Source organism: Artemia sp. Qi Xiang Cuo, chromosome 17, assembly GCF_049724085.1.
Source record: "Artemia sp. Qi Xiang Cuo chromosome 17, ASM4972408v1, whole genome shotgun sequence".
Lineage (NCBI taxonomy): Eukaryota > Metazoa > Arthropoda > Branchiopoda > Anostraca > Artemiidae > Artemia > Artemia sp. Qi Xiang Cuo.
The window spans coordinates 2973545-2987782 of record NC_142810.1 but is presented as its reverse complement, the minus strand read 5'-3'; the positions used below and the strand labels follow the sequence as shown (position 1 = coordinate 2987782).

General features: G+C 32.5%; 1 protein-coding gene and 1 pseudogene across 2 annotated transcripts in view; one reads left to right on the top strand and one right to left on the bottom strand.

Moving 5' to 3' along the window:
• Window positions 1-14238, bottom strand: part of LOC148941796 (uncharacterized) — a 539516-nt gene that overhangs the window by 344649 nt on the left and 180629 nt on the right. The gene's annotated exons all lie outside the window — the stretch shown is intronic.
• On the top strand, window positions 5951-12551 carry LOC148941798 (uncharacterized; annotated as a pseudogene). The gene is made up of 3 exons (XR_016143152.1): window positions 5951-6129; window positions 8332-8481; window positions 9594-12551. The product of XR_016143152.1 is annotated as an uncharacterized LOC148941798 (transcript).

Below are 14238 nucleotides of genomic sequence, written 5' to 3'. Positions count from 1 at the left end.
ATTTTGGTACTATAAAATTCTATAATTACAACAGCCTTGTTATGACTAGGGGTACACTAGTCTTGTGACTGTGAAAAAACACCCTGAGTCTTGGCTATTTTACTTTAAACGTCTTCACTGCTCCCACCGTCTTTACTAATAATACTATCAAGGTATAAAAAGCTGTCCACTTAATCAATCTTTTCGTTACCCAACCTAACCTTTTCATCTTCATTTATTCCTAGTCTTAGTGACTTAGTCTTGTAAACATTAATTTTCAAACCTATTCTAGCACCTTGAACTTACAAAACCTCTTAAAGTTCATTCATTTTGCTCACACTTTCATCTAGGACGCTTAAATCATCAGCATAATCTAAGTCCAGGAAAGTTTTTGCCTCCCCGTTTGATTCCGTGTCTTTCATTGCCTTCACTGTGCTCCTTAAGATAAAGTTCATTAAAATGATCCATATAAAGGGGGAAAGAACACAACCCTGCTAAACTCCGGATTTAATACGAAACCAGCTGCTAACCTCATGTCCTACCTTAACCGCAGCACTAATCACTTTTTTATGTATTTGGCTGGTATGTCATACAAGGATAAGGCCCTCGCTAAAGCTCCTGTAGCAACAGAATCGAAAGCTTGCCCATAATCTATAAAACTTAAGAAACAGTTGCAATTTAAATGTTTACAGTCAAAGAAAATGTAGTGTTTTCTAACCAGAATGAAAAAAAATTAATGTTTAATTCTTCATAACTTCAATACCTCCAAAGTTATTAAGACTCAGAGTATAGAGTATATTAAATTGTCAATTCATATTCATGTTTTTTTCTTTTAATGTGAGTTCTGATTGGGATTTAACTTCTTTTGATTTTATCAGAAATAAAAACATAGTTCAAAGTAAAAATTGTTTTTAATAAAGTGTAAATGATGTTCTAGTCTTTAGAAGGCCCACATGTTCTTAGCCCTACTCCTCTTTGTGGGAGTTTCTCCTCGTTTTCAGTTTGACTTGGTTATCCATTGTAATATCAGTTCGTTTTGCATATCGTTTATTTGTAGTCATTGATTTATGGTAGCTCTATACTTAGAAATTATAAAAATTATTGTACTTTCTTTGCGCTCATCTTTGGAATAACGCTGCCCTTTACTTTTCTTTGAAAAGGTTTTAAAACTAATTATAAAATGAAAAACCATAGGATTTCTTCAGAAGGCTTTTATATTGTGTCTTATGTCCCTTTTATTCATGTTTTGTTTTAGAAGTTGAAGATGCTTTTCCTAGTGAGACTGAGGAGCTCTTTGATATTTCAAATATTCTTTGGTCTCCTAAGTTTGAAGCTGTTCCTTTGACTACTTTTCCCAGTATTGTAGAACCATTTAAATTGGAAGCTGACACGCAGGAATTAGGAACCCACTAGTTTTGACAATGAAGGTATGTTTCAAATATTTGGTTTTGTAGAATCACGTATATCTTGAGCATTTCATAAAAGAAAACTAGGGTACATGGACTACATTTTAGTATTTTAAACTAATTTTTTATCTCTAATCTTACTACAAACTAATTTTAATCTTAATTAATCTTAATCTTGACTTTTTTCTTATCTTATTCCGGTATGCAGGCATTTACTAAACCGGTTTTAAAGTTTAACAACAACTTTCAAAGTGTTTATTGAAAGGCGGCTGGTGAATTCTGTATATCTGGAAGCCAGAGAATATAGCTCAGAACTGTAATGTTTATATTTCTTTATCAATTAAGATATAAATCCATGTTTTTTTCCCTGAATTAGAATGACAGATTAAGTTTCCGAAACAAGAAGAAAATGGACTGGTATTATATGAAGTGTCAATCAGAAATTTTTACTTTAGAGTATTAATTTATTAAAAATGCTAGACTCAGACAATAATCCATTTTGTGCCAGTGAATTAAAAAGATTTTAGGTAGCATGTAGAATGATTTGTTTTGAAATATAAAACTAAGGGTGCATAACAAGTCCTATTTGGCTTCAATAATATGGACGAAAGTAAGTTTTTGAGTTAGATAAATTTCTATGGAGATCCAGGAGGTGTAAACGCGCCTAGATTTTGAAAAAGGCCTCTTTTGGGGTATTTGAAAAATGGTTCTTTTAAGTATTTTTATTCACAAAAAATTTAAAGATTTACAATTTTCCGCTCCCCATGTTTTGGTTTGGTTTTTACTCTTGAAAACAGAATAGATTTAGGTTTCCTAGGCACCGTGAAGTGTTGCAGCGACCCCTTTTGGCCAGGAATCCAAGGAAGGAGTTAAGAAATAATTTACGGAATTTAAAGTTAGTAAAAATTATCGTGTTTGTGTCTACCCCTCATCACCAAAGATGACGACGGTATAAAAAAAAAACAGATTAAAGAAAAGTATGTATATTGAGTTTGTAACCAGTTATATACTGGTTTTTGTATAAAATGTTTAATTAGCTCGTAAGGTGTGTATTACCGTATGTAATATCTATAATATCAAATAATAGTATTGGATGTGTAATTATCTATCCCCAACTTTCTGGATCATGCTGCTGCAACTGCTGCAACAGTTTTCTAATTGGCAAACAAAGACAAACTCCTGGAAGTTTCTCTGCTTGGAACAAACAATGTCTTTTAGAGCATATTTATTTGAACTAAAGTTTGATTATTTGCAAATTCAAATTTTTCTTTTCTTTTCTAAACAGATGAACGCTTTTTAAATTGAAATAATAATTCGAAAATTTTTTTCGATGAAATCAGATTCCAACTCGGGTGTTTAACCTGTTGGGAAAATGGGTTTTGACTATAACTGATTTAAATATACTATTCTGTTTGTGGTGTCTAAGACGTCATAACAACTTGTGAAAAGTTTAATACAAATTTAATAGTAATAACAATTTAATAGTAAAGAACGTGATTCAGGGATGGTAATTATTTTTGCCGTTCAGCTTAAAAATAAAAGTATATAACCAAAAGAAAACTAAGGTGATTTAAAAAAAAACATAATATCCCAAGAATTTGGCGTCTGATTCAAATGAAAAGTGCAGCATTGGAATCAGCTCGATAGAAAACATAATGGAGGAGAATTATAGTCCCCCAACATGAAAAACAAGGAAAATCAATTTTTTTGGCATTTTATTGCTGATGTGTCCCCCGTTTTTTATTTTTTTTTTCACCAACACTAGAGAGCAATAAGAAAAAAGAAGTTTAATGGTTCATTTTAAAGGAAGTTGCTATATCTGTCATTTTTGTAAGTAAGTACAATTAATCGTTAGAATAAAATCAATTTTTCATCCAAAACTGCATTTTTGATACATGATGATGCGACAAACGCTTATCTTTTGACAAGATAATAGAGCAAAAATTTTTTAAAGTTGCTTTCCTTGGACAAGGCTCCATATTTGGCTGATTTTAATGCTTTATTCTCCATGGTTCTTCTTATTTCAATTTAAAATTATTTCAATTTAAAATTGGTGAAAAAGGTGATAATTACCGAAATTAATTGACGTAATGCTGTAATTATCACTTGACTTTGATTTAGGCTCGACGCTTGTTTTAACGCTCTTTCAAATTTTGATATCTATTTTTTGTTGTTGGTTTCTTAGGTTTGGGAGTGTCTTTGTTATTGAGTAATTTTTTTCCATTGTATTTTTATAGTATTTTAGTGTTTATTTTCCTTGTTATTTAAAAAAATTTATGGTAGGTTTTGAAGGTCCTTCAATAAGTGCTGCCGTAACCCTAATGGAAACTTCAAATTCTTCTCTATCCACAGAACATCAAAATTTCTCTAAGGCTATTTCCCCCAGAATATCCACATCTCTTCTACAATTTGACTCCAAGGAAGTGGGTAGCGATGACGAAGGTATAATTAAACGGATAATGTTTCTGAATCAGTTTTTAATAAGAAAAAGAAAATGTTCCAATTTTTTTTGGCTAAGATAAAGCATGAAACATTACATAAAGCTTTAAAAAGCGTTATTGAAAGATTTAACTTCCATAAAAAGTGTTAATAAAAGCGTTAAACACAAAATTATTACTGTTTTGTAAAGACATTACTGTTTTTTAAAAATTACTGTTTGTAAAGACAAACAGTGTAAGACTAAAAGTGGGTCTTGTGCTTTTCAACATTAATCTAAAAACTTTCTTATTAACTAACTAGAAATTTACTCTAGCGAAGCAGAGGTGTTTTTTTTTACTTTGCTGATTTTTTCAAATTTTTTCTGAGTAAAAAAAATTTCTCCCTAACATGATGCAGCTTAAGAGAAAAACTCCAAATACAAAAAAAAATTGAAAGTAAATTAATTATCACATTAAACATAATGACTGTTCTGTCTGGCACTTTTTTATTCAAGTAGGGACTTTTTTCTTCCAAACTATTGAAAATGAGAGAAAGATCCCTCTTGAATGGTATTATCAGTTTATCAATAATAATTTTTATAACAGTTTATCAATAATAATTTTTATAAAAATTATATATTATATTTATAATAACCATATTATGTTGTAATTATAATAACATGTTATAATTATAATAATAATTATTAATAATAATTTTTAAGTCCTATCGGTGTTCAACAAACTCACAGTTACCGAAAGATTATTTATCTGTGGGATGAAGTGAGAGATTAGTGAAGCTGTTTAGTGAAGATGATTTATCTTTAAACACTGATTCAAAAATAATTGTTTTTTTTTTCAAATTCAATTGACCTAAAATTCTTTTTCATAAAATTTTTATTTGATAAATATTTATTATTTTAAAAATAACCAAAGCCATTTTTAGCGCCTTTACCAGACAAAAAAAAATATCACAGAATAAATAGTTAATAACGTTGAACAGTAATTTTAGATTTCCTTAAAGCAGAAGTTTCCTGTAAGGCATGCACAAGGAATAAGATATGGCTGCATACTGGAATAAGATAAGAGAAAAATTAAGATTAAGATCGATTAAGATTAGTTAAGAGTAAGATTAGATAATAAGATTAGTTTAAATATTAAAATGTAGTCCATGCGCCTTAGTTTTCTTTTATGAAATGCTCGTGATTTTACAAAACCAATTTTTTTTAACATACCTTCATTGTCAAAACTGGTGGGCTCCAATTCCTGGGTGTCAGCTTCTGATTTAAATGGTCCTGCAATGCTGGGAAAAGTAGTCAAAGAAACAGCTTCAAGCTTAGGAGACAAACAAATGAGCACAAATAAAGTACAATAAATTTTAATTATAGAACTACCATAAATCACTGACTAGAAATAAACGAAATCCAAAACGAACTGAAACTACAATTGATAACCAAGTGAAACTCAAAACGAGGAGAAACTCCCAAAAAGAGGAGTAGGGCTAAGGACATGTGGGCCTTCTTAAGACCATCTTAAGGCCTATCTTAAGACCAGAACATAATTTGCACTGTATCAAAAACAATTTTTAGTTTGAGCTATGTTTTTATTTCTAATAACATCTAAAAAAGTTATATGCCAATCAGAACTCATATTAAAGGGAAAAAACATGAAATAAATGGATATTAATGTAGGCTACTGCTATGGCTAAATCCAAACAGATAAATGAAGAGGTAAATATTTGTGGGTAGTTTCTGTTTTTTATCTGCTGTTGTCTAGCTAAAAAATTCGGCAAACAAAAACAAACTCTTGGAAGCTGCTCTGCTTGGAACAAACAATGTCTTATAGATCTTGTTCATTTGAACTAAAGTTTGAGTAATTTTAAATTCGAATTTTCTATTTCTATTTCTTAACAGATGAATGGTTTTTAAATTATTTAAATTATAAAATTAGTAGAAAAGGAGGTAATTACCGAAATTTATTGATGCAATCTTTAGATTATCACTCTTGAGTTTGTTCGATGCTTTCGTTTTACTGCCCTTTTAAGTTTCGTTATCTGTTTCTGTTGCTTTCTTGGATTTTGGAGCTGCAATATGTCTGAGTAATTTATTGAAATTGTATTTTTATAGTATTTTGGGGTTTCTTTTCCTTATTATTTTTTTTTGTTATCGTAGGTGCTGGAGGTCCTTCAACAAGTGCTACCGAAACCCTAATGGGAACTTCAAATTCTTCTCTATCGCTAGAACATCAGAATCCCTCTGAGAGTGCTTCGTCCAGGATTCCCATGTCACTTCTAGAATTTGACTCCCAGGAAGTGGGTAGTGTTGATGAAGGTATAATTACACGAACAATGTTGTGGAATCAATTTTAATAAGAAAGAATTTTGTTCCAACGAATTTTTTCTTTCGCTTTGATAAAGCATGAAACATTACATAAAGCTATTGAAAAAGCTTTTCTATCAACAGAATCGAAAGCTTGCTCATAATCTATAAATCTGAGGACCAAAGGTGTTTGATAACTCAGACACTTTTCAATTATTAACCTAAGAGTAAAAATTTGGTTGACATATCCTCTACCTTTTCTAAAACCACCCTGTTTTTCTCTTATAGCTTTGTCTACAGTATCTCTCAGTCTAAAAAGTATCATATTACTAGATAGTTTACTACCTACAGAGATTAGACTAATGCCTCAATAATTACCACACTCACTCTTATCACCTTTCTTAGACAGTGGTTTAATTAAGTTTGCTTTAAAATAGAGGTACTTCCCCTTTTTAAGAAGCCATATTCATAATCTTCAGTTACTTATTTCTAACCTCAGAGCCACCATATTTAAGAAACTCATTTATTACAGTATCGGCACTTGGAGCTTTATTATTTTTTAATCCTTTTAATATTGTCACTAATTCTTTGTGACAAAACAAATCTTTCTTCACGTCTTAGGAATCACAAACTTTTTCATTTTCCTCTATATCTTTTGTTGCAACTCTATCTCGGTTTAGCACAAACTCAAAATGTTCTGTGCATCTCTCTTTAACTCTTTCCTTATCACTAATTTTGGCCCCGTTCCTGTCTTTAACTGGGACAAGTCTTGATTGACTACTCCCTCTCAATTTATTAACATTTGAGTACAATATTTTATTATTATGCCGTCTAGCCGCTTCTTCCAGTTCCTCGACAATGTTATCCATGGCCTGCACTGCACACCTCCTTAGTTCATATTTTAATGCTTTCTCCCCTTTCTTTACATTCCTTTTATTTTTATATGATCTATCACTCAGATAGTTCTTGTACAGGACAAGCCCCCTCTCATGCCTTTTAAACATAAAGCTTTTTCACTTATATTCCTAGCTGTGCTCCTAACTTTCTTCCCTAAGACACCATCAGAAACTTCACAAATTGTTTTCCTAAAATTATTCCATCCATCTTCTATATTATCAAATTTTAAACTCTCTAATTTAGCGTTCAACTGTTCCTGGAAATTTTTTTTCAAATTTTCCTCCTGGAGTCTATCAACATCATAACTTCCCGGGAGGTAGTAACCCTTTTGAAATTTCAGCTTTAAATTAATCATATACACTACTAGATAGTAATCTTTCCTTTTTACATCAATAACAGCACTCCTATATACCTTAGTATCTTGTACTGATCCTACCAGTCTTTTAATTGCCATAACATAATCAATAAGGTTTGCTGTCTTACTATCACATCACACTATGTTAACTTATGGGCCATTTTTTGACCAAATACCGAATTGGTTATAACTAGATTGTTATACCTACAGAATTGCAAGAGTCTGTTGCCATTACTGTTTTCTTTTCCTTCACCAAATGTACCTAGGCTAGGATACCATATATCCCTATCTCTACCAACCTGGGTGTTGAAATCTTCTAATAAAATTACCATATTTCTATCTGGGATCCTGACTATTTGCTTCTATAACTGTATGTAAAATTCATCTGAGTCACTAGTATTTGTATCAGTTGGCTTTACAGGGGCATGTACTACTACAATTGATACCCTGAACTTTATAGTTAGTATTCTATTATTAATACCTTCCCAGCCTAAATAAGACTTAGCAGCTTCCTTATTCATCATGAGACCCACTCCCTGTCTATGTACCTCGTCTTTCCAGCCGAAGTTAGTAAATTCTATATCACCTAATTTCATGATTCTTACCCCTGGGATATGAGTTTCTGAAATTCCTAATAAGTCCAATTCGAATCGTCTGAATTAGTCAGTCAAAATGTCGATATGATAGTCATTTTTGAACGTCGTAATATTCCAAGTTTCTATTTCACATTTTTACTAACAACTGGATATGAAAATCTGAGAATAAAATTAAATTTGTGAAATCAGTGTCGTAACAAGCAAGTTTATCACTCTTAAATCTGTTCTGGCGTCTTGTTATGTCTAGTTTTCCAAGTTTGTAGACTGGTATTTGTATTCTCTGTCGCTTTCTTAATTTCTGCGTGAATTATCCAGACTTTGTTATTGTTGTTTGATCTTTTATTTGTCAATTTGTTTATTTTGTAGAAGCTGAAGCTGCTTAAACAATTGATACTGAAACGATGAGAGAAACTTCTTGTTATATTCTGTCATCTGAGCATCAAAATCAACCTTTGGGTATTTCATTGAATATAGCATCTGAGTCAGACTCACAGGAACTGGATAGAAGTGACGAAGGTATATTTAGAATTATCAGTGGTACTTTAAAATTTAGGCTGATTAAGGATAATTTCTGAAAGTTTTTCCTACCTAACAAACGTTCTTCACATTTTTAGTATTTAAATAGCATTGCCGAAAGTATTTTTTTCATTCAAGTAGGTCATCAAATAGTATTCTCAAAAGTATGGTAAATTCCCAAAAGTATACCTGCTGGTATTTCGTTACCAATCTTAGAGACATATTTTTTCCCAGCCAATGACAGCCTCACTCATGTACCTTACCAGTTGCGGATCAATATTATCTCCTGACTCATTGTCCTCACTTGTTGAAGTTGCAAGCAGATTATGTAACAGGCAGTCAATCAAACTCTGTTTGCCTACTCTACTTCGTTTGGATAGAAGGGTGCGGCTAGGGTTTTAAGTTTCTAGGGGGGGGGACTAAAATAAGGTGACGACAGAATCCTCCAGTATGCTGACAAATGCAGACACAAGCTAAATTTCCAAGGTAAATAGTTAAATTTTTCTAGATCTCGGCACGTGGTGCTAACACCTTGGTACCCTTCCCCCTTAGCTGCTCCCCTGACTAGTTATCATGGTTGCAATCGATTGAATCGAGGATCTTTCATCTATACAAGTGAACATTCATTAAACAGAAGTGTATGATTTGTTGTATTCTTTTTAGTTGTTTTGGTAGAAGTTGTGTGTTTTTGAACTCACCATACATTTTGAACATTGCTTTATCAGGTGTCTTTTACATGACATCTATAAAATGCATCAAATGTCCAAAACAACAACTATACTTTGACTTCATTTAACTCACCTCTGCTGCTATCTCTAACACAATCGCTTGTGGCTCTCCCCAATGGCTGGATAAGCAAAAACTACACGATGAAATCTGGTGCCATCTTCTGGATAAGTTGCGTACATAGGAAAGAAAAAAATTGGATGATATCCGATATTTATTTCTCGGTATCCGATGATGACACTGACCCCTATATTGATCTGATAATATCGGCTGCCCGATATACCGGTCGAGCTCTAAGTATTATAATACTAATTTTTTTGTTAGTTTTATTTTATTAATTTTAGTAAAAAAAAAAATTAATTCATTATTATTATTTTTTACTGCAGGGATGATGCATTCTACTGTGTGCAGGTCTGATGATGTGAGTCATTCAATATTCTTAGGCCCTAAACCGATCGTTATGGTGAAAAAACTGGCAGAGAAGGCTATTGAAGAATTAACAGTTGGGATCTGGCGTTGCGGCTCTTGTGGAAAAGCAGAGAAATCCCTTTTCATTCTAGATCTTCACATTGACACTGGCTGTGAAGAGCTTTCACCAATAGAGTGTGATGTCTGCCCTGCAGTATGTCGTAATTACAGTAATTTTGTTGTTCATTTCATGGAACACCAAATGGGAGTGACAAGGAAATGTGCCATTTGTTTAAAAGAATCTATTGGTGATATGAGACACCATCTAGTGCTACAAGGTCACATCTCACCAAACTTGTCTGAACTAGACTTTCAGGTGAATGAATCACTAGTTGTTTCACAGAATCTGTCTACAAGCGGCTACTCAAATTCATCTAAATCAGAATCTGATGAAAAAGGTTTAGACAATCAAAACTTAGATTGTCTGTTGGACAGTAAAAAGCACAGAAAATTAGAAAGACCTAAAAAAGAACACACAGAAAGGAAAATGTATAATTGTAATCTATGTAAGAAATGCTTTTCTAAATCGAGCCATCTGAAACAGCATCAAATTATGCATACAGGTGAGAGGCCATTTGAATGTGAGATATGTAAGAAATGCTTTTCTTTGTCAAGCTATTTGAAACAGCATCAACTTATGCATACAGGTGAGAGGCCATTTAAATGTGAGACATGTAAGAAATGCTTTCCTTCACAAAGCCATTTGAAGAAGCATCAAATAGTGCATACAGGTGAGAGGCCATTTGAATGTGATATATGTAAGAAATGCTTTTCTAGATCAAGCTCTTTGAAGGAGCATCAAAAAGTGCATACAGGTGAGAGGCCATTTAAATGTGAGATATGTAAGAAATGCTTTACTTCACAAAGTAATTTGAAGAATCATCAAAAAGTGCATACAGGGGAGAGGCCATTTGAATGTGATACATGTAATAACTGCTGTCCTTAAAACAGAAGGTTTAATAAGCATCAAATTGTGAATACATGCGAGAGTCTATTTAAATGTAAGATTTCTAAGAAATTTTTTACTACAGCAAGCTCTTTGAATAACCACCACTTAGTGCATACAGGTGAAAGGCCATTTGATTGTGAGATAGGTAAGAAATGCTTTACTTCAACAAGCCATTTGAAACAACACCAAACAGTGCATACAGGTAAGAGCCCATTTAAATGTGAGATATGTAAGAAATGCTTTTCTTGGTCAAGCTATTTGAATATCCATCAAAGACTTCATATTGGTGAGAAACCATTCAAATGTAATTTATGCAAGAGAGCATTTTCAGAGAAGTCAAACCTGAAACATCACCTAAAAACACATTCTAGGAAGAAGTCTGATAGTTAATTGTTTACAATAAAAACCTCGGATGGAATAGTGATTTTCGTAGACAGAAGTTGAGATAGACGTCGAATTATTAAAGCTGTTCCATGCAAGCTAATTCTCTGATCTGAACTAACGCTTTGCTCTATGTATCAGTGAAAATTCTCTGGTTTTTCTGATTCTTTGACAAGTAAGGCTCAATCTTTTTGAGAACTCTTGACTTTGTAAATCCACAGAAGCAGAGCCAGTGCCTATTTTCTTCTTTCTTAAGGCCTATTTTGCCTTCTAATTTCTAGTGCCTGGTAAGATATCTATTTAAATGAGTAATTTCAACTCTAATAGAATTCTCCAGTGTTCAAAACGCATGACTATCAGGATTTTGAAGTATCCAACCATTTAACAAGAAAAACAAGGTCCTGTGGTTCTTACCTTAGCGCACAAAAAAAAAGAAATGAAAAGTATTAGTTTGTAAGTAAATTAGGTTCAAAAACGTCAAAAATCTTTATTTTCGATTGGCTTGAAAACCACAGAAAAAATTGGAGTCCTATCAAAGTAAAGTGTTAATAGTCAATTATATTGTGAAATTACTCAGTGTACAAGCCATATTATAATTGTCAATTTTTTTCATATTTTTCTCTGACTTCAAAATTTATTCTTTTGATAATTTTCTTTCGGTGTTGTTTTCGTATTCATTTAAAACACTAAGCAGTTTCTTGCTCCAAGAAAAATTTAAGAAATCTCAAAATGGCGTCAACGAAAACTCTATGCTTAAGACGGCGTAAGTGGATTGTGTAGTAAATTAATTTGACTTTATATTTGACTATCTGTGTCCCACTGTAATTATTGTTTACAACAATTGAGTCTTGTTACATCATCGAATTTCACTTCGTCTGTACAATGAGGGAGAAAGGATGTAAAGACAAAAGTCAAGACATAAGACAATTCAGTTTAAACTGCATGGTAGATTTTTGTCGTCTTATTCACAAGGAAGTCAGGCTAAGCTAAGTTGAACTGAGTCCTTACAAACTCTGAATGAAGAACAAAGAGCAATTTTGAAATCCCTTTTTTGAATATTCTCAATCTTAGATGTTGGATCTTTGGTGGGACTAGTTACTATATTACTAAATCTTTTAAGTTTAGAAAATGATTTTAGCGGGAATAAGTTTTAGTAAATTTATTATTTCAGATGCCAGGTCACTTAAGGTAACGTTTTAGTGAATCCAAGGTCACTTTTTTAAGCACAAAATAAAATGTTTTTCTTAGCTTGACAACAAAATGTTTTACTACAAAACTTCATCTGAATGCAACTGCCGAATGCAACTGGTGAATATAAAATTTGTTTTATTGCCAAAAGTGATCTACAATCAGGGTTACTTCTCTAGATAATCGCCTTTTCGATTGAGGCATTTTTCATTTCTGTCAGCAAGCTTCTTAATACTTTCTTCACAAAATGACGCTGCAAATGATTTGAAAAGAGTTGTGACTGTTTCTTTGTACTCCTCCCTGCTATAGAAAGAATGTCTCCAAGCTACCCCCTCATTACAGGGTGAATATAGATTTCACTTGGTGCTTAGTGGGAACTATAGTTGATGTTCAAAAAGGGATGTGCAATAATGGATGCACACAAAGTCCCCAAACAGATCCATAAGTTCAAACAACTGTTCAAACATTCAAAATTATAGAAGCTGTTTCTTGGACCAAAAGGACGCAATGCATGTGGAACTGAAGTGGAAACTAGTTCAAACTGCCGTCGCGGATCTCCATTCCATGACTGGCAGTGCTCATCTTCTGAACAGATGAAAGCCAACGCCTCAAGTGTGTCTCAGCTAGTCGCTCAATACTCTTTTCTTCGAGTTCTTGTCGGGTTCTATGTAAAATTTTATCTTTGAATCATCTTTTTAGTGTCAAATTGCTTTGAAATGCTCACAAAACTGATATGCTATTTGAGTTACCCTTACTCTATGTCTGTCTACTTTAGTTATGTCCTAATATGGATAATGGTCTATCATAAACAAGTGAAATTACTCATTTCTATACAACTTCGAAAAAGTTATGCCAGCTTTGCCTCTCACAGTAACTATCTGTCTTGGCTTTACTGTAATTAGCCATGACTTGGCACTAAGTCTCTCATCATTTCCACAAAGTTAATCAAATTCAAAACTCAATAGACTCAAAATCTACCTTTTTTGGAATTTATTTTTTCCATGGAGAAGAATTGTGGATTTCCCGGCATTATTTAAAGAAATGATCCGACAATAAGCAAACAAAAGACATGTTTTTTTTTCAACTGAAAATAAGGAGCAATACTTAAATTAAAAGAATGGATTCTGCACATGAGATTGGCTGCTCCCTCCTCAATACTTCGTTTTTACGCTTAATTTTGATATTTTGTCCCAGTTCCTTAAGTTTTAAGTTTTTTTTTAAAAACTTAAAAAAAATCTATTCCTCAAAATCTATTGGCCATAGAAATCGCTGAAAAACTTACAAGTGTTTAAGTGACTTTTTATTCTCATTAATGTGAATTAAGTATTAAATGGATAATGTTGAACACATTCAAAAGTTCAGATTAAATTTTAGATTGCTTATTGTAAGCTGAATTAAGTCCATAAACTTGTACTAGTAACGGATAAAAGTAAAAAAAAATAAGTTGATAGCTGACATGAACAGTGTTGTTTTGTTATGATGCTAGTTTTCATGAATTTGTTGTTAGTTTTTGCAAGTGTGTTGTTATTTTTTTCGTCGAATAAATACATTCAATCTTCCCCCAACATGGGGGAAGCAAACCAAATTTTTCAGGTTTTCTAGTTTGGTTGTTTTAGAATTCTCAATATTAAACTGCTACTTCAATATGGTTGAATATCCCCCCCCCCCTCCTTCAGAGGTTTTGTGTTGAAAAATGCAACCTGATTATTAAGAAAGTTTATTATTTTGCCAAGATTAATATTGAAAAAATTGGAATTTCTTGATTTACCTATTCATAATCTGTCATCCTTATAAATTGAATTAAGATTTGAATGTTCAGGATCTTCTGGACAGTAAAGAAATACGGAGATATATACAAAGAAGAGCTGTGCTGCTCAAAATAAGTTTGAAAAAAAATGAGAAATACTCTGTCATATTGGGAGCCGTTTGCTTACAGGTAAACTCGTTTCTTTAGAGGATTTGAGAGTGCTGTAACCGTCCCCCTCACATATCAAGTGTTGGAAAAATATATTCTAAATACCAAATACACTGTTGTATTTTAATAT